The sequence below is a fragment of the Halichoerus grypus genome, chromosome 11 (genome assembly GCF_964656455.1).
Source record: "Halichoerus grypus chromosome 11, mHalGry1.hap1.1, whole genome shotgun sequence".
Lineage (NCBI taxonomy): Eukaryota > Metazoa > Chordata > Mammalia > Carnivora > Phocidae > Halichoerus > Halichoerus grypus.
Window position 1 is genome coordinate 35,430,917 of NC_135722.1, and position 10,131 is coordinate 35,441,047.

The following is a 10,131-nucleotide window of genomic DNA, read 5'->3' on the forward strand; positions in this document are numbered from 1 at the left end:
TCCTGCATCTGCTAGCACAGTCCTCGCCTCCTTCTAGATGTCTTTCAAATCGATTTCTTCGGGCTTAATCTGTTTCTTGTGCTCCCTGCTCAACTGCCCAGCTGCCTCCCTGGCATCTCACTTAGATGTCTGCCAGGCAGCTCAAACATAACATGCCCAAACAGAACATTCGATTCTGTTTGTTTCTTCACCATCACCCTCCAATGCACAAAGCTCATCTCTCTCGGACACTTCAGTCTACTCTCTACCGAAATCTTTTAAGAACACAAATGATCATATTGCTCCTCTGCTTAAAATTCTCTAATGGTTTTCCACTACACGTAGAATTAAATCCAAATTCTTTACGGCTGTCTGCAAGGCTCCGATACGGTCACTGCCTGCCCCTCCGCAACCTCACCTCACATTGCTCTTCTCGGTATTCTTATGCCTCAGCCACTCTGGCCTGAGTTCTACTGCTTGAACACAGTAGGCCTATTCCTGCTTCAGGGGCTCTGGCACTTGCTATTTTCTCTGCCTGAGATGTTGTTCCTGTGGTGAAACTTTATTGTAAATCAGGCCTCACCTTAGCTGTCACCTGGCCATCCTTTGTAATGTTGCTTCTCCTCCACTTCCTCCTCACACATAGCTATACACAACCCTGCTCACTCTCCATCACAATATTCTGCTTTTTTCTCATAGTGTTTGTATTGAGATTTTTTGTTTATATCTATTCCACTAGAATATAAAATCCTCAATTGCTAAGGATGTGCCTATTTTGTTCAGTACCTTATTCCTAGCTTTTAGGACAAAGTATGAAAGATAGTAGGTATTCAATAAATACTTGCCTTAAAAAGAAAATAACGAAGCCTTTCACATCGCATGGTTTCTATGAGAAATTTTTTTTAAATGCATTTGAAACACTAGTATATCCTAGTCACTCATTCAATGTTGCTCATCTCCTCATAGTTGAAAATGAATATTTTTTCCGTCTTGTTCCCTTGATACCTAGCAGTTTCTAGAAATATTATGCATATAATGATTATTTTTTGTATCAAATCAATGATTCCACAATAAGTGCACTAACTTTGGTCACTATGGATTCCATAGGATATTTTGATCAAGATATTTTTGGTGATAAGAAACAGAAATCTACTCATACTAACTTATATGCAAAGGAACAATCATACTAAGGGCAAAGGTGTCATCTTATAGATGCACAGAAAATACCTCCCTGAGGCTTGGAACCAGGAACTAGAAAATTATCACATACCGTGGCTATTTCTTTTGAGGTGGCATGACATTTTTGTCTGGATCATTCTCTCTCTGCAGTTCAGGTCTTTCTAGTGTTTCAAGCAATGGCTATCCCAACCCTGGCTTTATATTAGTTCATGGTTCAAATGACCGAAAGACAGTAAACTAGTGTCTGGGAATTAGATTTCCAAATTCCTGTGAAAAAAATCTAATTTACCCGGACTGGGTCAAATACTCACCTCTACTCAAACATGTATGGCCAGGAGTTGTGGTTATATATTACCAGATGGCTTTGGAGGTCCACACCTCTGTGTGTGCATGTGTGTGGTGGTGGGGGGAGGGTAGAGGTCTCAGAAAAAATGAAGAAATAAAGGAATGGACTAATTCCTCAAAATACATTTACCTCTCAAGATCCATAAGTTCAGCTTACCAAGGAGTAGAGACTCTTATCTCCAATGGCAGCTTTGGTCTTCAGATCTTAGCTGATTTTCCTTGACCATGTCCCATTCAAATGGTGTAAAATACACTGAGAGGGGAGACCTGGCCCAGATGTATGCGGAGAGTTTGCCTCATTTCAGTCACTAGTGAGACTTCACACTCCAGGGGCCTTCCAGTGAGCTGGTGTCTGATATGTGTAAATTACAAGTCAGATACACAAAGCACTCACAATACGGGGGCAAGAAGTCTTGTCTGATAATGCAGAAGGAACAAATGTAATTGGCATTTTGATCAGGATACAAACGTTCCCAGGAAGAACCATTTTGAAACAAGCTACGGAGTAGAGATTGAAACTGAGATGCAAATAGATACCACTTTCATCTTTGACCTCCAGAGAAGCTTGATTTATTAAGAATGTAGGAAAACAGAATGATTTGATTCCTGGTGTTTGCATGGGCACTGCAGTAGAATCATGGAAGGAAAGGAAAGTGGATTTGTTTTAATCCTTTTTGCCTTACCCTCTAACGGCAAGCCTATACATTTCCCATGCATAAGAGAGAAGTGTTTATTGAATTTTAGGACATAGTTCTTTTGCCTGCCACTTCCCATTCTGTGACTCTCTCATGAAGAATGAGCACCCTTCGAATTGAGAGGTAGGCAAGAGTGAGAAAAAAGTGAAAATTGGACTGACTTCTTTGAATGTGGAATAAAAGAAAAATAAAGATAAGGACAAGCGACTGAATGCTGCTTTGTATTTTAGACAGTCCAGATCAGAAGGAAAATATTTGTAATGTTCTTGAGGTCAAGTCCAGCTACATTTTAGCCATATCAGGGAACAGTAATTAAGAAGATGTAAATGTTGGATATGCAAAGGCTACTTCTGCCTTGAGCAAGTAATACAGAGATTATAGTATTTATCAGGCATTCCTCAGATTTCAAACTTTACTTCATAACCATGTATTAAGACCTGACATCATGGACCAGTGTAAAAACACATTTGTCATTATCTGGAGTGTCATCCAGCCAAACTTATTGGACCTGACTATGCTAGCTATTTTGAACAGTCCATATATAAGCTATTTGCTGGCAAATACATTTTTATTTATTTATTCATTCATTCTTGCATTTCTTGATACATCCATTTTCCCAAAAGATTTTTTTAAGAACCTTTCAAATTCCAGGTACTGTTCTAGAAATATAGACTATAATAAGGCAAAGAAAAAGGATGAGGAGGAGGAGAAGAAAAATTAATTAGGACCTTGCCGCATACTTCGTTTTGCTGAGCGCTTACTCAGTGTGGTAGTTAATTTTATGTGTCACCTTGACTAGTGCCCAGTTGTTTGGTCAGACACTAGTCTGTATGCTGTGAAGGTGTTCTGTAGCTATCATTTAATATTTAAAAGATCACCCATGATAATGTGAGTGGGCCTCATCCAATCAGTTGAAGGCCTGAAGAGCAAAACCTGAGGTTAACTGGGAAAGAACTGCCTTAAAACTGTAACATGGAAGTCCTCCCTAAATTTCCAGCCTACCATCCTGACCTACAGACTTTAGCCTGAAGATTGCAACATCAACTCTTCTGTTTCCAGCCTGCTGTCCTGCCTTAGATTTTGATTTGCCAGCCTCCACAATCATGAGAGCCAATTCCCTCAAAATTTCCATTTCTCTTCCCCCACCCCTCCTCTCCCTTTCTTCTCTATATTAGGCACTCTCCTAAAGCTTTATATTTACTTGATATCTCATGTCATCTCTGTAACCACAGGCAGATCCAGATATTATCAGGCCTGAGAATAGTCAATTTGGAAGGCTCTTTTTAAGAAAAACAATACAAAATTACAAATACAAAATTAGATACTGAATTTGGAGAAAACTTGTATAAATGAAGCCTTGAAACTTATCCTTTATTAATGTCATGGTAAAGTCACCTCTCTTTATAACAACTTGTGAGATAGGTCCTATTATTTTTATTTTTCCCAACTGACATATGAGGAAATTGAGACTTAAAAGACTGACTTGCCCCATGCCTTAAAGCTCAGGATCAGACAATGGAAAATTCTAGAATAAATTATACCTCATGTTTAAGGCTTAAGGCACTTTATGTAAGCATATTAGGTAATATTCCAAACAGGAAGTTTCTATTTTGGGTTGAAGAGAGACAATTCTGAGAGGTCTGTGCCTTCCAATTTGAGGTACCTTTTTAATTTCTAGACCCAAAATATACCACTACCACCACTGACCAAACACAGAACACAGAGAAACAATGCACCGTGTAATCAAAGTCTTGAAACCCACATGATACTAGCATCTTAGGATTTATGGTCACAAAGTGGGAATAGTGCATTTAAAACAAAAACTGGAATAATACATTATATGTTAAAAAAAAAGATAGTAGGAAAGGAAAAATGAAGGGGCGTAATTGGAGGGGGAGACAAACCATGAGAGACTATGGACTCTGCGAAACAAACTGAGGGTTCTAGAGGGGAGGGGGTGGGGGGGATGGGTTAGCCTGGTGATGGGTATTAAGGAGGGCACGTACTGAATGGAGCACTGGGTGTTATACGCAAACAATGAATCATGGAACACTACATCAAAAAGAAAGAAAGAAAGAAGAAAGAAAGAAAGAAAGAAAGAAAGAAAGAAAGAAAGAAAGAAAGAAAGAAAGAAAGAAAGAAAGAAGGAAAGAAAGAAAGAAGGAAAGAAAGAAAGAAGGAAAGAAAGAAAGAAAGAAAGAAAGAAAGAAAGAAGGAAAGAAAGAAAGAAGGAAAGAAAGAAAGAAAGAAAGAAAGAAAGAAAGAAAGAAAGAAAGAAGAAAGAAAGAAGATTAAAAAAAATAATAATAATAAACTGGAGGCGCCAGGGTGGTGCAGTTGTTTGGGTGACTGGCTCTTGGTTTTGGCTGAGGTCCTGATCTCAGGGTTGTGGGATCAAGTCTGCACTGGGCTCTGCGCTCAGGACAGAATCTGTCTGAGACTCTCTCTACCTGTTCCTCTGCCCCTTGCCCCTGCACACACACTCTCTCTCTCAAATATATAATAAATAAATCTTTAAAAAAAACTGGAGCAAAATGAAGTGCTTTTAGTACTTACGGATTTTAAAACATATTTCCTTTTTTCTTATTCTTTATTCTCAACCAAATGTCACATATTATATTCAAGATACTTGGCTTTAAAACAAATATCATTGGACCTACAATAAGCTTTTTTTTTTTTTTTAATTAATGAGGAAGAGAGAGAAAGAGAGAGAGAGGAGGGGCAAAGGAAGAGGTGGAGAGAGAATTTTAAGTAGGCTCCAATCCTCAGCATGGAGCCTGACTCAGGGCTGGATCTCACAATCCTGAGATCATGACCTGAGCTGAAATCAAGGGTCAGACACTTAACTGACTGAGCCACCCAGGTGCCCCTGGACCTATAATAAATTTTAAACAAATCTTAATATTTTGCCATATTTGCTTCAGATTTTTAAAAACAAAATATTGTAGATAAAAGTTAAGCCACCATTGTATTCCCTCCTCAATCACATTTCTCTCTACCTCAATATTTACTAGTAGAATAAATAACTGAACTAATGAGCGAATCCAGTTGCAATAATACTTTCTCTCCTTTCCTTCTCCACAAAGCCGTAAGTGCTTCCATCCTCTACTCCAATAAACACCAACAAATATCATGCAGATTTGAGTGAAGAAACTAAAGATGAATATTCTGATCCTCCCAAAATGTCAATAATGTCATTGGGCAATACATTCAATTGGAATGGAAAACCCTGAATCAACTAAGAATTAGTCCATTCCTTAATCTTTAATCAAATTACAGGCACTTAATGCAACTGTCTTTTAAAAATTCCTAGCAGAATCTCCCCACATCCATTTTTAGAATCATAGGATCATTTTTCTTTAATTTCTAGTGAGATCTATAGCTTTAGGTGAGGACTAACACCACCAAAGTTTATGAAAAATCAGCATCCATATGTGAAAGTCACTTTTAGCATGAAAGGTGTGATAGTTTATACTCTGTTGGAAAGAGAAAAATGATATAGACATAGGTAACAGAAGCACTTCAAAGTTGTGTGATCTATAACATCTAAAGAATTCCTGTCTTTGAGTTCTGCTCTGGCTTTCTTTTTCATGGCTTGTAATCTCTGGCTGGCCCTCAACATTGGGGAGAGAGAGGAATGAGCTGTTCCCCACCACACCAGGGTTCAAAATTCTTCTGCTCACTGACGGGAAGTAGAAGTCTGGTCTGTAGCTGAAAAGAGACATTTATTAAATTAAATGTCCATAACAGTCAGTAGCTCAAACTCTGAACCAGGCAAGCTTGATTTGGTATGCTGGCTTTTCACCTTACTCATTTTTTAAAGCCTGAACAAGTGACCCCTCACTATAACTTAGTTTCTTCATCTGTGATATGGAGATAATAATAGTAACTACTTCATTAGATTAACATTTAATTAGATATTTCATCTAAAGTTTGTTGCATTGTGCACAACATAAGAGTAGATGTGCACCAAAGGTATGTAACTTTAGTAAGTATTTTTTTTTAGAGAGAGAGAGAGAGAGCGGGGGAGGGGCAGAGGAAGAGGGAGAGAGAGAATCTTAAGCAGGCTCCATGCCCAGCGTGGAGCCCGAAGCAGGGCTCTATCTCACAGCCCTGAGATCATGACCTGAGCCAAAATCAAGAGTCAGATGCTTAACCGACTGAGCCACCAAAGCACCCCGATTAATATTTTTAAAAACCAGGAATTGAACTGCCTCTCCAACTCCCAAAGTCACTTCAGGAGCCACCAGGTGCATACATTATGACCTTACTCCCTGAGCACAGTTCCTTTGGGGTGGGCATCTGACACGTCCTTTCCTGGTAATTTTGGAACTAGAACTGAGAGAAGCAGACTCTCTTTGAGTAACTTCTGCCAAAGATATAAAACTCAGAAGTTGACTTCTTGGACAGCCATGATCATCTACTATGAATAAAAAGCTGGTGTTTGGTGGAAGGGAAGAATAACATCCACATGCAAAGGAAATAGATATGAAAAGCAATAGTGTCTTAATGGCATCTGAATCTCTAATTGCAGTTGGCCATGAGAGGCAACCAAGTCTTTGCATTCGGTAAGGTCTTCATGTTCTACAGCATATCCCAATAACTTTCCAATACATTGCCCTTTATACTTAAATTAGTTGAAGTTGAATTTCTATATCTTGCTAACAATGGCAGCACTTTAAAATACATGATCTCGTTTACTTTTCAGTAATGCAGAGAGGTAAATATTATCCATAATTTACAGATAAGGAAATCGTGGTTCAATATGTGGTTGTTCAAGGTCAAACCACTGATGAAAAGTTGAACCCAGATGCAATATCTTTCTGCCTCCAAGTCTTTAATCCTGCTTCTCCCTTCCCTCTATCATGTTCTTGCCTTTTCTTTCTGTTCTCCTCTCTCCCTTCACCTAACTTCTCTTGTCCTTTAGGTACCTAAGCCTACCATTCCTTTAGGAATTTCCTCTTGTCTCTAAGGACCAGGTAAAGGTTTTCGTTCTATGCTCCATAGCTTCTATGCTTCGCCTTATTGTAGTATTTATCAACTTGTATCCTGAATCTCTCTCTTCCAAGTTCAGCCCAACAGTCAGAACCTTCTCTTCCTGGGCTAGATGCTCCTATCTTATAAAATCATACAAGTCATCCTTTTGCTTAACAACCCACTCTTCTGCACCCCTCCCCATTTCTTTGCAGTTTTGCAGCTCTGCTCTAATTGGGAGGTGAGAGTGAAAATAGCAAATAAAGGCAATTTATAGACTCTGAGCTATCACATGGCAGTTCTACAGCATGGAAAAATGTGTCTTGGGCTAATAATGTTCATAACATTTCTGGCTTTAAATGCTGTCCTGGTAATCTCCAGAAATAGAAGCTATGGTTTTTCATTAAGTTTTACTTCAGAATGTCAAAAATTATCTGGTTTTCATATTTTTTCTTGACACCCAAGGAAATATATGCATAAACATAGCATGCATGCACACATACACACGCACACACAGAGAAAGAGAATGTAAGTTTTAAATAAAATAATTAAATCTAATGATTAATCCAATATTTAATCTAGTAATTAAATCTAAAATAATTACAATATTATCAAAGATTCTTCAAAGTTGAATCAATCATAATGAAGAAAGTTGAAAGAATAATATTTACGAAGATAAATTTTTAATGAGCACCGCCTGCACCTAATTAAACTTTTCTCCCCAGAAATGATCTCAAGTGAAGGAAGACCAATTGGAATTGATGCCAAAATGAACTATCAGATATGAGACTTCTTTTTTTTTTTTATTTCTCTTGGTGAGCCTCATGTCTCAGTTTGATAGAGAAGACAGCATGCCTTTTTGTAGAGACCATACTGAAATGGTTTTGAATTATTAGGACTTCTGGGAAATTGTGCCTATTCTGGACAGGTGAACTGTTCTGAAGCTGTGAGTCTGTCACCATCCTCATTAAACAAAATCCTGAAAGATCAAATCCTCACACAGGTTGGGACCAGAAGATTTCAAACAGCTGCTGAGCAGTGAGGGGTCTACTTTGTGGCCAATATCCCTCCAAGTTGTTCTTTGAAAGCATTGTCTCCTAAGCAAATGGAAGGAAGGGGACAAGAGCTCTTCAGCACTACAGAGGACACAGGAAACAAAAAGATACGTAGTGTGAGTGCTTTCAGAGTGGGGCAGCTTGGCTCCGGAACATGGAGACTTTGACTTTCTTCCTTTAGGACGGGGGATGGGGGAACAGAAGAAGTCACAGAAGTACAGAGAGTTAACACAATTAAACCAAACCTCTCATAGTGTGGGGGATCGAGTTTGAGTAAAGGACTATATTCCTCCATCACTGTCAAAACTATTTTCCACAGGAAGCTTTTTGGTTCTCAAGCCTGTAAGTCTTATTGTATTTAAAACCCTCTATGAACTACGTTCACCTTCCATGAATCTTTTTTTTTCTTTTCTTTCTTTTTTTACTGAAAGTTGCTATTTCTGAATTTTGGTGTAATGGAACAATCTGTTCAGCTGTAGCTCTTCATTTGCTGATTATAATAAGGAAAGGGTTAGTTGTTTTATAAATACAATTTATCATGAAAGGTGCTAACTCAAAGAGATAAATTAAATTGATGTTTGTATTTATTGCCATGAAGATGAAAAGAGTTACTTGGAAATAAGCTGCAAACTTGCTCCAACCAGAATGCCAGTGAAAATCAATAATTCATTCTCATACATCTTCCTGCACTTTGCTGGCAATTGCAGACAAAATTAACAGCAAATCTGACAACCAAAAGGAATGACTCTACCATGTTTCCCCAGGAGGCCTGCATCATTTCAGTACCAGTGACATGATGAGCAATTGGCTTTGGGATTTATTGTAGTTAGGGGGAGGGGCCGGAGTGAGGATTCTCAAACAGGGTCTTGCATGGTTTGGACTTGCTGCCAGTGCCAAGGGAGGGAGCGCCTGGGCTTTCTTAGCAGCTTGCTGAGACATGGAGCAGAAGAGGAAGGAGGGTGCTTGAAAGTGGCCAAAAACCAAACATTAGAAATGTGGTCAGATCATTTAATACTCTCTATCTCCTATTGGGCCCCCATACTCTGTGGTCTCAGATTCTCTTTGCACATCTGCTACTTCAGCTTCTTTAAGGAACTGCTCCCTCTGTCAGGCTCTTGTTTTTTTGTGTGTCTTTTGGGGCTCAGTTAGGAATGGCAAAAACTGTAGCCATAAGTCTCAGTGACCTGTTAATGTTAGTGCTTATCACCATATAAATGACAAAACCTCTTTATCTAAATTCAGGAGTGAGAGAAAGAAAGGGAGACAGGGAAATAAAGAGACGAAGGTGGAGAGAATGAATTTTTTGTTTGGATTTCCCCTAGGCAAGGTATCCACTCTGGTCCATTTAATTCTGTCCACTGAGGTAAAGAAAGTCATATGGTCCAAATAGGGCTACTCAAGTGCCCTCTTTCTAAAGGTCCTGTGGTTGAGGTAAATTTTAATAAAAGAAGTGCTGACAGGGAGACTATTATGGCATCTTTAATACACTAAGTCAACACCAAAAACTACATTGTGAGATCAAATTGGATGAGCATTATATGAATATTGATCACAGAAGATGGGAAAATAGAGACATGGTCAACTAAGGGCATGATAATTCAAAACACAGCATGGTATGCTGTACAAATTAAGCTACAAACAGATAACTGATTGATTATTGATTGAATGACGTCACAAATAAGCAAAAGTTGGTCATGTTAGTAAAGAGAGACAGATCCATCATTCGTTAAATGCTAATTGAGCACCAGCTATGTTTTAGGTATTGTTCTAAGCACATCTGTAAACTAAACAGAAAATAGCTTGCCCACATGGAGCTGTGATCAGTAAAGGGAGATAGAAAATAAATAATTTGTAATGTAATATGTTGTAGTGATAAGAATATTTTTATAAAACATAGACAACAG